The sequence below is a fragment of the Sturnira hondurensis genome, unplaced genomic scaffold (assembly GCF_014824575.4).
Source record: "Sturnira hondurensis isolate 20B ecotype Veracruz unplaced genomic scaffold, ASM1482457v3 Scaffold0016284, whole genome shotgun sequence".
Classification (NCBI taxonomy): Eukaryota; Metazoa; Chordata; class Mammalia; order Chiroptera; family Phyllostomidae; genus Sturnira; species Sturnira hondurensis.
In genome coordinates, this window is record NW_028088915.1 from 5,565,499 (window position 1) to 5,577,836 (window position 12,338).

The window sequence follows — 12,338 nt, forward strand, 5'->3', positions numbered from 1 at the left end:
ATTATTTGTGTGTTTATCATGTTTTTAATATTAATTCAAGCTTTCTGAAACAATGAAAATTCACATTCTATCCTATTTTTATTCCTGCCAGCACCTCACCCTGTTTCTGGTCAATAATAATATTGGTTAATATTTACTAGACTTTTTATCTATTAGACATTGTTCTAGCCACTCTACCTATATTAACACACTTATACCATACTACAACCCTTAAAGAGATACATAGTTATAATCCTCAGTTCACAGAGGAGAAAACTGAAGAACAGAGAGGGTGTATAAATTTTGCCCACTCAAAATTTATTTAAAAAGCATTTTCAACTCAAACAATTCTATTTCACAACCAATTTTCTAAGGTAATATGCAATATTGTCTCTCTGGTAGGTTCTCCTTTAAAAACTTTTTGTCAAATAAGTGTTATTGAATGGACTAAATTAAATTAAGGGAGGAGAGCTTTTTTTCAATAGATACCAATAATTTGTCAAAGAGGAATTTCTGGCTGGTAGATATAGAGAATAAATTAGCACTATTTAAATCATGGCCTTCATACCTTATTTGTGCTAGTTAATCCAGTGAGTCATTTTTCCCCTAAGGCTCATGTATGTGCCTTATTTACTTAAAGACAAATTGCTACATATTTCCTCTGCATCAAATATCACACATCACTCATTTTATTTTTGCCTATGTTAGTCTATTTTATGATATTTCATTCCATTGGTATACACAGTCTCCCTTAAGGGAGCTAAAAATGATTAACCAGGAAAGATTTAAAAAAGCCCCTGACTAGAGTTACTGGTTGATAAAAGAGCTATTCCATCCCCAGAAACCTACTCTAAACTGAGTCTTAATAATTGATTTAATAACGGGTGATAGAGATGTGGATACAAAGAGTGTAAATATGCTTTTGTTGATTTTTCCACTTTCTCTGATGCTCTGTTTGATAGCCAGTATGACAAATTACATAGATGCAGTCATAATGGTAAAGAAAAATGAAGTGCCATTTTGACAATAATAACAATTACCAAATCCCATCATACGGGGCCTGTCGAAAGGACTATAATCCCATGAAAATACAAATTTTATCTGTGCACTGTTTGAACTCCAGGATTTCACCCCATCATTAAACCAACTCAACTGCACAAACTGAGCCATTTGCAATTGTGATAAGAACCAGAGCAGAAAAGTGTTTCTGGACCAAAGGGACAGTCCCTGCCTTGGTGCACTCTGAGTGTGTTGCCCTGCATGAGACCTCTGCTCCTTTGTCTTGCCAGCAACTGAGTTAGGACAGCCCAGTCCATAGTTCATCTGCCCTGAGCATACATTGAAAGGAACCAGCAGACCAGAAAGCCCGGGTTCAGGAGCGATGGGGAAGGCCAGCAGTGAGGTTACTTGTCTGCTCCCCCTGCACACAGGAAAAGGGAAGTGTCTTTGCAAGGAAGCAACACACTCTCCTCATAACAGGGACGTGGCTTCCAGTTTAAGCAGGTTTAAAATGTCCACCTGTGTTTGTAAATCCTCTGAAAGAAGGTGATTTTAAAAACACTCCAAATTCTTAAAACATCATTTATAAATGGGCATCTGTGTTTCAAAAGCTAATCTTTACAAAAATACTCTGAGTGTACTTTCCCATAACTGGTACTCTCAGTACAGAATTTGATTTACAAACCCTAATTCACTATCTGAATCTAAAAATTCCACAGAACGCATACAGTTGAGAGGAAATAAACACTTACTTTAAACACATTTTGTAAATAAAGCAGAGTTTTCCACATCTTAATTAAGTGGGTAACTTCTGATTCCAGGCTTGCTTATCTCCACAATGAAAGTGGCCCCCAGAGATCAGTGACAACTCAGAAGGTGAGGCACCTCACCGCCTGGAATTTAAGAGATCCACTTTTAATCTCAACATAATATAGATAGCACTAAAATCTGTACAATATTAGATTTGAATGATAAAATGATCAGTGATTATAATGAATAATAAATAATAGTTACTAATAATTGCAGTTACTGCTGAATTGGTTTTATCCCTGACCATCTCACATTTACACCTAATAAAATATAATGTTAGGTTTCAAGAAGCAAGTTATAATGATAACACCATAGCAAAATCCTTGAAGGATCTTATTATACCACACAGTTGATATTCTGTTGCTCAGATAATAGCTGCCATACTACTATGTGTATTAACAAAGAATGCACCATTTCTCCAGTCTAGAGATAGTCTAATATGAAGGTGGTAGCTCTGCCCCCTCCTACCAAATTTCTAAAGATATTTACCTGTTTTAAAAATAATAACTAGACTTCCTGTCAAGATGGAGGCATAGGTAAAGATGCTTTACCTCCTCACAAAACCAAAAAAGGACAACAACAAATTTAAAAACAAAAAATAACCATAACTGCCAGTAAATGGAACTATATGCAAGTCCAACCACCAAGGAATTAAAGAAGAAACATTCATCTAGACTGGTAGAAGGGGAGGACTTGAGGCAAAGCAGCAGCTGGAGGACCATGAGGGTGAGGTGGTGGCTGGCAGACTGGATGGTCCCACATTCCCATGTGGATAAACCAGGATGAACAACTGGGGAGCAAGACACACTGCACAACCCAGGGTTCCAGTGTGGGAAAAAAATAAAGCCTCAAACCTCTGACTGAAAAAACCTGTGAGGGTTGTGGTCACAGGAGAAACTCTCAACCTCACAAGAGAGTTCATTAGAGAGACCCACCCACCTGGGAATGAGCACCAGAAGGGCCCAATTTGATTGTGGGTAGCAAGGGGAGTGACTAAAAGCAAGCCCAGAGCTGAGCAAGCAGCATTGTTCTCTCTTGGACCCCTCCTCCACAAATAGCCCACAGCTCAGTGACATTGTTGCCCTGCCCTGGAAAATACCTAAGGCTCTGCCCCCTAATACATAACAGATGTGTAAAGAAAAAAAAAAAAAACAGGGCCCAAATGAAAAAAAAAAAGATCAAAGCTCCAGAAAAAAACAACTAAGTGCTGAAGAGATAGCCAATGTATCAGATGCAAAGTTCAAAACACTGGAAATCAGGATGCTCACAGAAATCATTGAATATGGTTGCAAAATGAGGAGAATTGAAGGCTCTGAAAAGTGAAATAAAGGAAAATGTACAGGGAACCAACAGTGAAGGGAAAAAACCTGGGACTCAAATCAACAGTTTAGAGCAGAAGGAAGAAATAAACATTCAACCAGAACAGAATGAAGAAACAAGAATTCTAAAAAACAAGGGGAGGCTTGGGAACCTCCAGGACAACTTTAAATGTTCCAACATCTGAATTGTAGGGGTACCAGAAGAAGAGGAAGAGTAAGAAACTGAGAACTTAATGAATGAGAACTTCCCCAATCTGGCAAGGGAAATAGACTTTCAAGAAGTCCAGGAAGCTCAGACAGTCCCAAAGAAGTTGGACCCAAGGAAGCACAAACCAAGGCACATCAGAATTATATTACCCAAGATTAAAGATATGGAGAGAATCTTAAAAGCAGCAAGAGAAAAAGGAGACAGTTACCTACAAAGGTGTTCCCATAAGACTATCAGCTGATTTCTCAAAAGAAACCTTATAGGCAAGAAAGGGCTGGAAAAAAGTATTCCAAGTCATGAAAGCCAAGGCCCTACATCCAAGATTACTCTATCCAGCAAAGCTTTCATTTAGAATGGAAGGGCAGATAAAATGCTGCCCAGATGAGGTCACGTTAAAGAAATTCATCATTACCAAGCCCTTACTATAGAAATGTTAGAGGGACTTACTGAATAAAAAGAAGATAAAAAATATGAACAATGAACAGTAAAATGACAACATACTCACAACTATCAACAACCAAACCTACAGAAACAAAAATGAACTAAGCAAACAACCAGAACAGGAACAGACTCACAGAAATGGAGATCACATGGAGGGTTATCAGCAGAGATAAAGGAGGGGGTGAATGAAGGAAAAGGTACAGGGGATAAGAAACATAAATGGTAGGTACAAAACAGACAGGGGTGGTTAAGATCAGTATAGGAAATGGAGAAGCCAAAAAACTTATGTGTATGACCCATGGACATGAACTAAGGTGAGGGAGTGATGGCAGCAGGGTGGGGGTACAGAGCAGAGTGGAATAAAGGGGAGAAAAAAATGGGACAACTGTAGTGGCATAATCAATAAAATATATTTTAAAAAATAAAAATAATAACATTAAATTATAATCTCATTTTGGGGGACCTAGATTATATAGCTACATATACAAACAAAGGAATTTACAGCAACAAAATTATAAGAAGCCCTTCTCCCCTACACCCCCCCAAAAAAATTTAAAAAGAGAAAACGGAAAAATCAAGAAAAAGAGCAAGCACAAATATTTATGAATAGGTTAGAGGTTGGATAAATGACATTATGTTTCAATATATAATATAAAAAAGATGTATTTATATATTTAAATTAAAATATAAGCAAGTTGTGAGGGGTGCATATGTCATCTTTTGAAAGTGAAGAAAATGAAGGATAAAAAGAAATGGAGAGAGGGAGAGAAGAGAGGAGGAAGGAGGGAGGAAAGGAACGAGGAAAGAAGAAAGAGGATAACCTAAATGTCCACATGAGCTCAGAGAAATACATGGAAGTTCACTGAGTAAACAGTTAACACTATTCTGAATTCGAAAGGAGAAAAGCATTAACCAGCCATTTCTTTGTAAATCTGTTTTGTTTTACTCTCTACAGTAAGTTTTGCCCTGGCTGGTGTAGCTCAGTGGATTGAGCGCGGGCCTGCGAACCACACGATCGCGGTTCGATTCCCAGTCAGGACACATGCCTGGGTTGCGGGTCAGTTCCCAGCGGGGGGCTCGTGAGAGGCAACCATACATTGATGTTTCTCCCCTTCTCTCCTTCCCTTCCTCTCTAAAGATAAATAAATAAAATCTTTTAAAAAGTTTTTATTATTTTTGTAATGTTTAAGAATTAAAAAAGAACACCAAGTCAAAAACAAACAATAAAAACTTTCATCTGAGCTCTGACCAGTGTGGCTAAGTTGGTTGGAGCATTGTCCCATAACCTAAAGTTTGAGGGTTTGAGTCCCAGTCAGGGCACACACTTCAGTTGTGGGTTTGATATCCAGTCTGGACACATATGTCCCCGGTCTGCACATGTACAGGAAGCAACCAATCAATGCTTCTCTGTTGCACTGATGTTTCTCTCTCTCCCTTTCTCTCTCTCAAAACAGCAATGAAAAAATGTCCTTGGATGGGGATAAAATTTCACTTGAGTTTCCTTGACTCCAACTGCCCAAGTATGAGAAAAGATACAACTATTTTATATTTATGTGAATCCTTCACAGGTACACATTAAAATCAAACAACAACCACCACCAAACAGGATATTGAGTTGGAACATCAGAAAAAAATATTTCCTTTAGAGGTAATTAGTTTCTATTCATTGACTATCTAGTTTTAAATAAGGGGTGTATATAATGTTGATGTTTATACCATTCTTCACTATTGACAAAGAGCTTTCACATGCATCATTTAATTTAATCCTTAGAGCATAAACCTCAGGATTACTCAAACAAAGAAGTTAAGTGTCTATGAACATCCCCAGTCTTACCATCGGTAAAAATTAAACTTTGATTTGAATTGATTAGATGGAGAAGAATGCAGTTCTGTTTCTACTGAGGCGCAGATATATTTCTTATGGGAATTCTGTGTGAAGAATGCATTTGTGCAATATACAAAGCCACGAAAAGTATTAAATTCTATAAATAACACAAGTAATAATAGCACATGATTCATGTTTAGTATAAGTAACCTACTAAAAACAAGTGTTTTCAGTTGTTCTGTAGGCTTTATAAATGATGGTAATTAAAGTCTTGGGCTTAAAAGGCAAATGTCATCAGTTGACTGAGTTATAACTATTCTCTTGGTATAACAGACATTTTTGGATTCAGGGCTCCAGAGTTAATAGATTGCTCTAGGCTTTTGTAGTTTACTTTTCCAATTATGGTAGACTCAGGAAAAACAAACCATTTTAGATAGGAAAATGGCAATAGAATGGTTGGTTCTGTTAGGAAATACATCATTTTAGTTTTTATTTTTTGGGTAAAGACAGAAACGTGTATTATAAGGCTTTCCAGTCTATTGATAAGTCTTGCCTCATGCTTTCAATAACTGAAATGTGTTGATGGGTAGCCTGCATGACTGTCATAGTGTTATTTTGTTGCCAGTGAAAGAGAAGCCCAAAGGAACTTTAGGTGCTAGTTATTTAGAAGTGATGGTGGGAGTAAAACCCCATCTTCCTGACTGGACTCACACTTCCCTGTGTTTCCTCTAATTAAAACATTCAACTTGGTTTTATTCATGGCTTTACTTCCAGTGCACAGCACAGAGCCCGGCTCCAAACAGATATTCCATAAATGTACGCTGAGTAAAGAGTGAACTGAGCACTAGAATGCCCTGGCCAGAAACGTTTGTCCAGTCACCTCTCCTGAGCGCCGATGTCACGTGTCGAACACTGTGATGTTGAGAGGTGACTCCCATGTGGTACACACAGTAACTCAAGTAGGTCTTGTCAAAGTTTACTGACATTCCAAACCATGGTACCTTTGTTTTCTTAATTACATGTACATGTCAAACATCTTTGAGTAGAAATTACATAACTTGGGGATTTGGAGGTTAGAAAAATCCCCTTGGTGCTCCCTCCTTTCAATTTAAATCATTTCCAAATCACATTCCCCACCATTTGATTGTCAGAAGGAAAGTTGATGATGAATTTCCGTGGTTGACTTTTTAAGTCGAGTGTTCTGGGTGACACAGATCAGGAAGACAGGGTCAAACTTTTAACTGTGCTTCTGACTCATTCGCTGATTTACAGCAGCGGTTCTCAAAAGTGTGGTCCCCAGACCAGTAGCATCAGCGTCACCTGCAAACTTGACAGGAATGCACATGGTCATGTCCTAGTCCCGACTTACAGAATCATATGTTTGTAAGAAAACAGAACTCAAGTCACCTAGAGTTTGGTAACCGTTGGCTTAGAGTATGCCACCAGTCCCTCTTTACATGGTCTCATCAGGAAGGTGTGCTTCCTGCCGTCCCAATCTACCCAGCTGTCACACACTGCATGTTTGCGTCCCCCTGGAATTCACACGTTGAAGCCATAACCTCTGATGTGGTCGTATTTAGAGGTGTGGTTTCATGGGTTAATGAGATTTAGTGAAGTTATAAGAGTGGTGCTCCCACGATGGGGATAAATGTTCTTATCAGATGAGGAAGAGACCAGAGCTCGCTCTCTCTCTGCTATGTGAGGACACAGCAAGGAGGGGCCCTTTGGCAAGCAAGGAAGCAGGTTTTCACCAGGAACCAAACTGGCCAGCACTTTGATCTTGGACTTTCAGCCTAAAGAAGTGTGAGAAATTTCTGTCTTTTAGGCAGCCCAGTCTATTCTTTGTTGTTATGGCAACCTGACCAAAGAAATTATCTTAAGAATCAACTTAGGTATGTTTACAAGATTCTGATGGCAACTTATCAAAAATTATCTTTAATATACATACCAAGTTGGCTCTACTGGTTCTACTGTACCATTTCCATGTGGCATATATTTTAGGTCTTCTCCCTTTTTGCCTCTGACCTCCCAGCCAGAGCATTGATGGGTTATCTGCATTGGGTTTAACTATCTTTGTTTTCTTCATCATTTAAACCAATGACCAATAGCATATATCTTCAGATCTACTGAGCAAGTATAGAGAGGAAGTCTGGAATTAAGCAAAAATACTTCCAGGATGGCAGGAAACCCTAGACCATGGGTTCAGCAGCTCTCTCTCTCAATCTGCAGGGCTAAAGAGTCTCTGATGTATACTGCAGTCACACTTGCACAAGCACTTCAGATGAGAAAAAGAGCTCTCTCCTTCAAGTTATTTATACTCTAATGGCATTTAGATGGAGCTAGGAACAGGCCTGGAAATGCCAACTATTTTGGGTGTATACTATGATTCAGCAATATTTATAGACTTGCTATGTAATTGTGGCCAAGAAACACTTTTTTAAAAGATTTTATTTATTTATTTATCTTTAGAGGGGAAGGGAAGGAGAGGAGAGAAATATCAATGTATGGTTGCCTCTTGTGCGCCCCCTGCTGGGAACTGACCTGCAACCCAGGCATGTGCCCCGACTGGGAATCGAATCGCGATCGTGTGGTTCGTGGGCCCGCGCTCAATCCACTGAACTACACCAGCCAGGGCCAGAAATACTTTTAAAAAGATGTAAAACAACAGTGAGATTTGACACATCCTTAGAAAGGCCAAAATCTAGAACCCTGACAATGTGAAAAGCAGATGAGGATATGGAACAACATGAAATCTCATTCATTGCTGGTGAATGTGAAATGATACAGCCACTTGGGAAAACAGTTTGGTAGTGTCTTGCAGAACTAAATGCGCTCTTACCATATGTTCCAGAAATCTTACTCCTTGCTATTTACCCAAAGGAATTAAAAACTTATGTCCACACATAGCAGCTTTATTCATAATTACCAAAATTCAGAAACAACCAAGACGTCCTTCAGTGGATGAATGGGTAAATAAACTGTGGTACATCAAACAATGAAATATTATTCAGTGCTTTTTAAAATGAGCTATGAAAAGACAGGGAACAAACTCAAATGTATATTAGTAAGTGAAAGAAACCAATCTGGAAAGTGTTTGTGAGATAATAGGATATATATATATATATATATATATATATATATATATATACACATACATATATTTGTTTCTGCTCCCAGTTTCTGGAAAAAAGCTAATATTTTTATAGTTTCCTTAGTGATCAGAGCACTAGGAACATCTTTTGTTTTAATAAGGCAACTAGGGATGGGCTCCTGGATGGGAGCTAATCACCAGAAAGACCACGCCATGGTTAGAAGCTTGGAATTTTCATCCTCACCCCAGAGCCCATACCCTCCAGAGAGGGGAGAAGAGCTAGAAATGCAGTTTGTAACTGATTATGTCCACCTAAGGAAGCCTCCATAAAATCCCAACAGGATGGGATTCAGAGAGCTTTCAGCGGGCAAACACATCTATTTCCTGAGAGTGACACATCCCAGCTCCATGGCGACAGAAGCTCCTGGGCTCAGGACCCTTCAGGCCTCACCCTATGTGTCTCTTTTTCTAGATGTTTAACTGTATCTTTTATCATATACTTTAGTAGACAGTTAAACACAAGTAACATTCTGTGAGACATGACAGCAAATTAATCAAACCTGAGGAGGAGCTTGTTGGAACTTTCGATCTATAGCCATTGGTCAGAAGCATAGGTGCTAACCTGGGCTTGCAACTGGTGTCTGAGGTGGGGGACGGGGCATTCTTGTGGGACTGAGCCCTTACCTGTGAGCTCTGATGCAATCTCCCAGTAGAATTAGGCTGTAGGACACCCAGGTGGTGTCAGAGATTTGCTTGTTGTTGTGGGGGGAAACTTTCACACCTTTGGTGGCCAGCATTGTCAGAAATGAAGTGATCTGTGTGAAGTAGTAAAGAAGACACACCAGGAAGAAACACATAGTAGGGGTCGACTAGGTTTTTCCCACATGAGATAGAAAAAGCTGAGTTTTTCTATTATAGCTACATATTGTATGACTCCAACTCTATGACATTCCACAAAAGGCAAAACCATGAAGACCATAACAAGATCAGTGGCTGCCAGGGGTTAGAGGGAAGGAGTGAACAGCTGCAGCACAGAGGATTTTTAGGGCAGGAAAACTCTGTATATGCCACATTGGTAGATACGTTTTTATATACTTGCTTGATGTAAACTGTGGACTTTGGATGATGATGATTTGTCAATGTAGGTTCATTATCATTATGAATGTAATGAATGTTGAATGTAATGTTAATAATGGGGGAGGTTTGGGGGGGCAGAGGCATATTAAAATTCCTGTGCCTTCCTTTTATTGTTGTGGTAAACCTAAAACTGCTCTAAGAAAATAAAGTCCTAATGAACTTTTTAAAAAATGCATCTTATAGATGAGAAAGTAGTAACTGCTCAAAAAGTAAAAGGAAGCCAATTTGAGCAACAAGAGAAATGAAGTAGCATTAGATTATAACCCAAAGTATACCAAAATCCATGAATCTATACTGATAAAAATGTATTATCAAATAAATAAAGGGGCACAAGAGACAAATCCTCCATACAGAAGAATTCCAAATTATTAATGGAGCTGTTCCTCCCTATAAGAGGTGGACTGCTCTAGGTGACCTGCTTCTTGGAAAAGAAGTAGAGTATTGAAAAATGAAAAAAGGAAATTTACAGTGAATCAAGCTGGCAAACACTACCTTGGCAGGTAGGTGAAGTCAATATCATCAGTGATAAGTTATTTTAATAGCATGCACCTTGATATGATGTAACGAGAATGGTCATCTATACCCCAAGTCTAATCATAAGGAAAATATCAAACAAATTCAAACTAAGGGACATTCTACAAAACACCTGACCAATGCTTCAAACTGTCAAGGTCACTGGGAACAAGAGAAGTCTGAGAACTGGTGAGTGACCAGAAGAGACTAAGGAGACATCATAACTCAATGCAACATGGTACCTTGGATGGAATCCTGGCACAGAAGAATCCCATTGAGGAAAACTGGTGAAATCCAAATAAAGTACGCCAGACAGTTAATAACAATGGGCCAATGTTGGTTCTTTAGTTGTGGCAAATATACCACAGTAATGTAAGACAATAGTTAACAATAGAGGAAACTGGGTGAAGGGTATATGGGAGCTCTCTGTATTATCTCTGAAATTTTTTTATAAATCTAAAAATTTTTTATAAATCCAAAATTTTAAAAATCTCATTAAAAGCCAAAGGTGTTAGCTTTACCACCCAATCTGATCCCACTCCCTCATTGGTGAAGATAAGGAAAGTGGGACCCAGAGACCTTGCCAAGTTTGCACGTTCATGATTTCCTAACGGTGCACACATTTCCTTCTACACAAGGGGCCTACTTCCCCAAATCCTCTGCTGCACAGAATAAATAACATAAAGCATGTTAAAGAGTTTTCAGGTCTTAAGAATATAGCTTATTATTGTTAGTTTTATACACTTCAAGAAAAACTGATGTGCAAAATTATTATACAGATATGTCAGGGAATACTAATCCACTTGTTAAATGTTTTTTGTCTATTTCATAAAAGAATTCATCCCAGTTCCTATAATAGCAAACTTCTGTACTGAACTATAAATTATAAACCCACTTTTCCAGACACAGTTCCTTTTTACAAGTAATTTATGTCTAGACGATTGCTCAACAACAAGTTGTTTCTAGATTTAGATTTTCAACTCTATTTCTCTTTTTAAATATTTGTTACTTATAGTAAGCAAGGTATCTGAAATATTTTACTATATTAAAACTTCAAACAAATAGACATTCTTAATGAGGAAATGCCTTCATATTTTACTCACCAATCTTTTGTTTTCTGCATAATGAAAATCTCCAAGATTTACACTCCTTAGTAAAACATCATCTCTACCCCAAATCCTTAGTCTAAGCTATAGAAAATTAGACTATAGAGAATTATTGTGTCAACATTATCAATCAAGACCTTTAATTATATATGTTGGTAAAATCCGGGATCTAAACTCATCTGGGAAATAGCAAATTTAAATTGATTCCCTGTAAGTCCATTCCCTTTAGGACACATGGACAATAACTAAGGGTGGGGGGTGGAAAGGGGAGGAGGCGGGGAGCATGGGGCGGGGGGCGGGCAGGGTTGGGAATATAAGACAGAAACCTGTACGTGAACGAGAATTAAATAAAAATTATATTTAAAAAAAAATTGATTCCCTGTAGAAAAAGAATAAAATGTGGTACTCATAGGGTCATTTTATATAAGACAATCAACGTATTTAGCTGATGTCAATTTTTAAATCCCTTCACCTTCCCCCTGGTGATTGGAAAGGAACTTTTATTATTTCAGTCATTAAGCAATTCCATTTGACTTTAGTGTTTGTGGCAAAATGTAACCCAGGACAGCAGATTTCCCAGTCAGCTGTTGGATTGTTTTTAGGATTCTACTTCTTCCTGGGGATCCTCCTGTAAAAAAGCACAATTTGTGGACTGCTCACACCAGCACCACATGTTCACACAGCTTTTGCAAGTGCATGTGATCTTTTCTCGAACTCGGTGAATCAGGTCAGTGAAAAGGCACATGTAAGACAGAAGACATCTGCAAACATGTTCAGACAAGAACATGTCTGTTCAACACACCTCTGACTAAGACCCACTACATAGGGATGCCCATTCTGTTTTTATCAGGTGATTATTTCAAAGAAAGTTTCCTTTGCATTGAAACAAAATGTTCTTTATTTATTATTA

General features: G+C 38.3%; 1 long non-coding RNA gene across 1 annotated transcript; it reads right to left on the reverse strand.

The window, feature by feature from the left end:
• Positions 1 to 1,747: 1,747 nt before the first annotated feature.
• On the reverse strand, positions 1,748 to 11,983 carry LOC119000780 (uncharacterized). Its single transcript, XR_005069408.1, has 3 exons — positions 11,901 to 11,983; positions 9,357 to 9,487; positions 1,748 to 1,871 (listed from the first exon to the last, which is right to left on the reverse strand). It is a non-coding gene; the product is annotated as an uncharacterized LOC119000780 (long non-coding RNA).
• Positions 11,984 to 12,338: the final 355 nt, after the last annotated feature.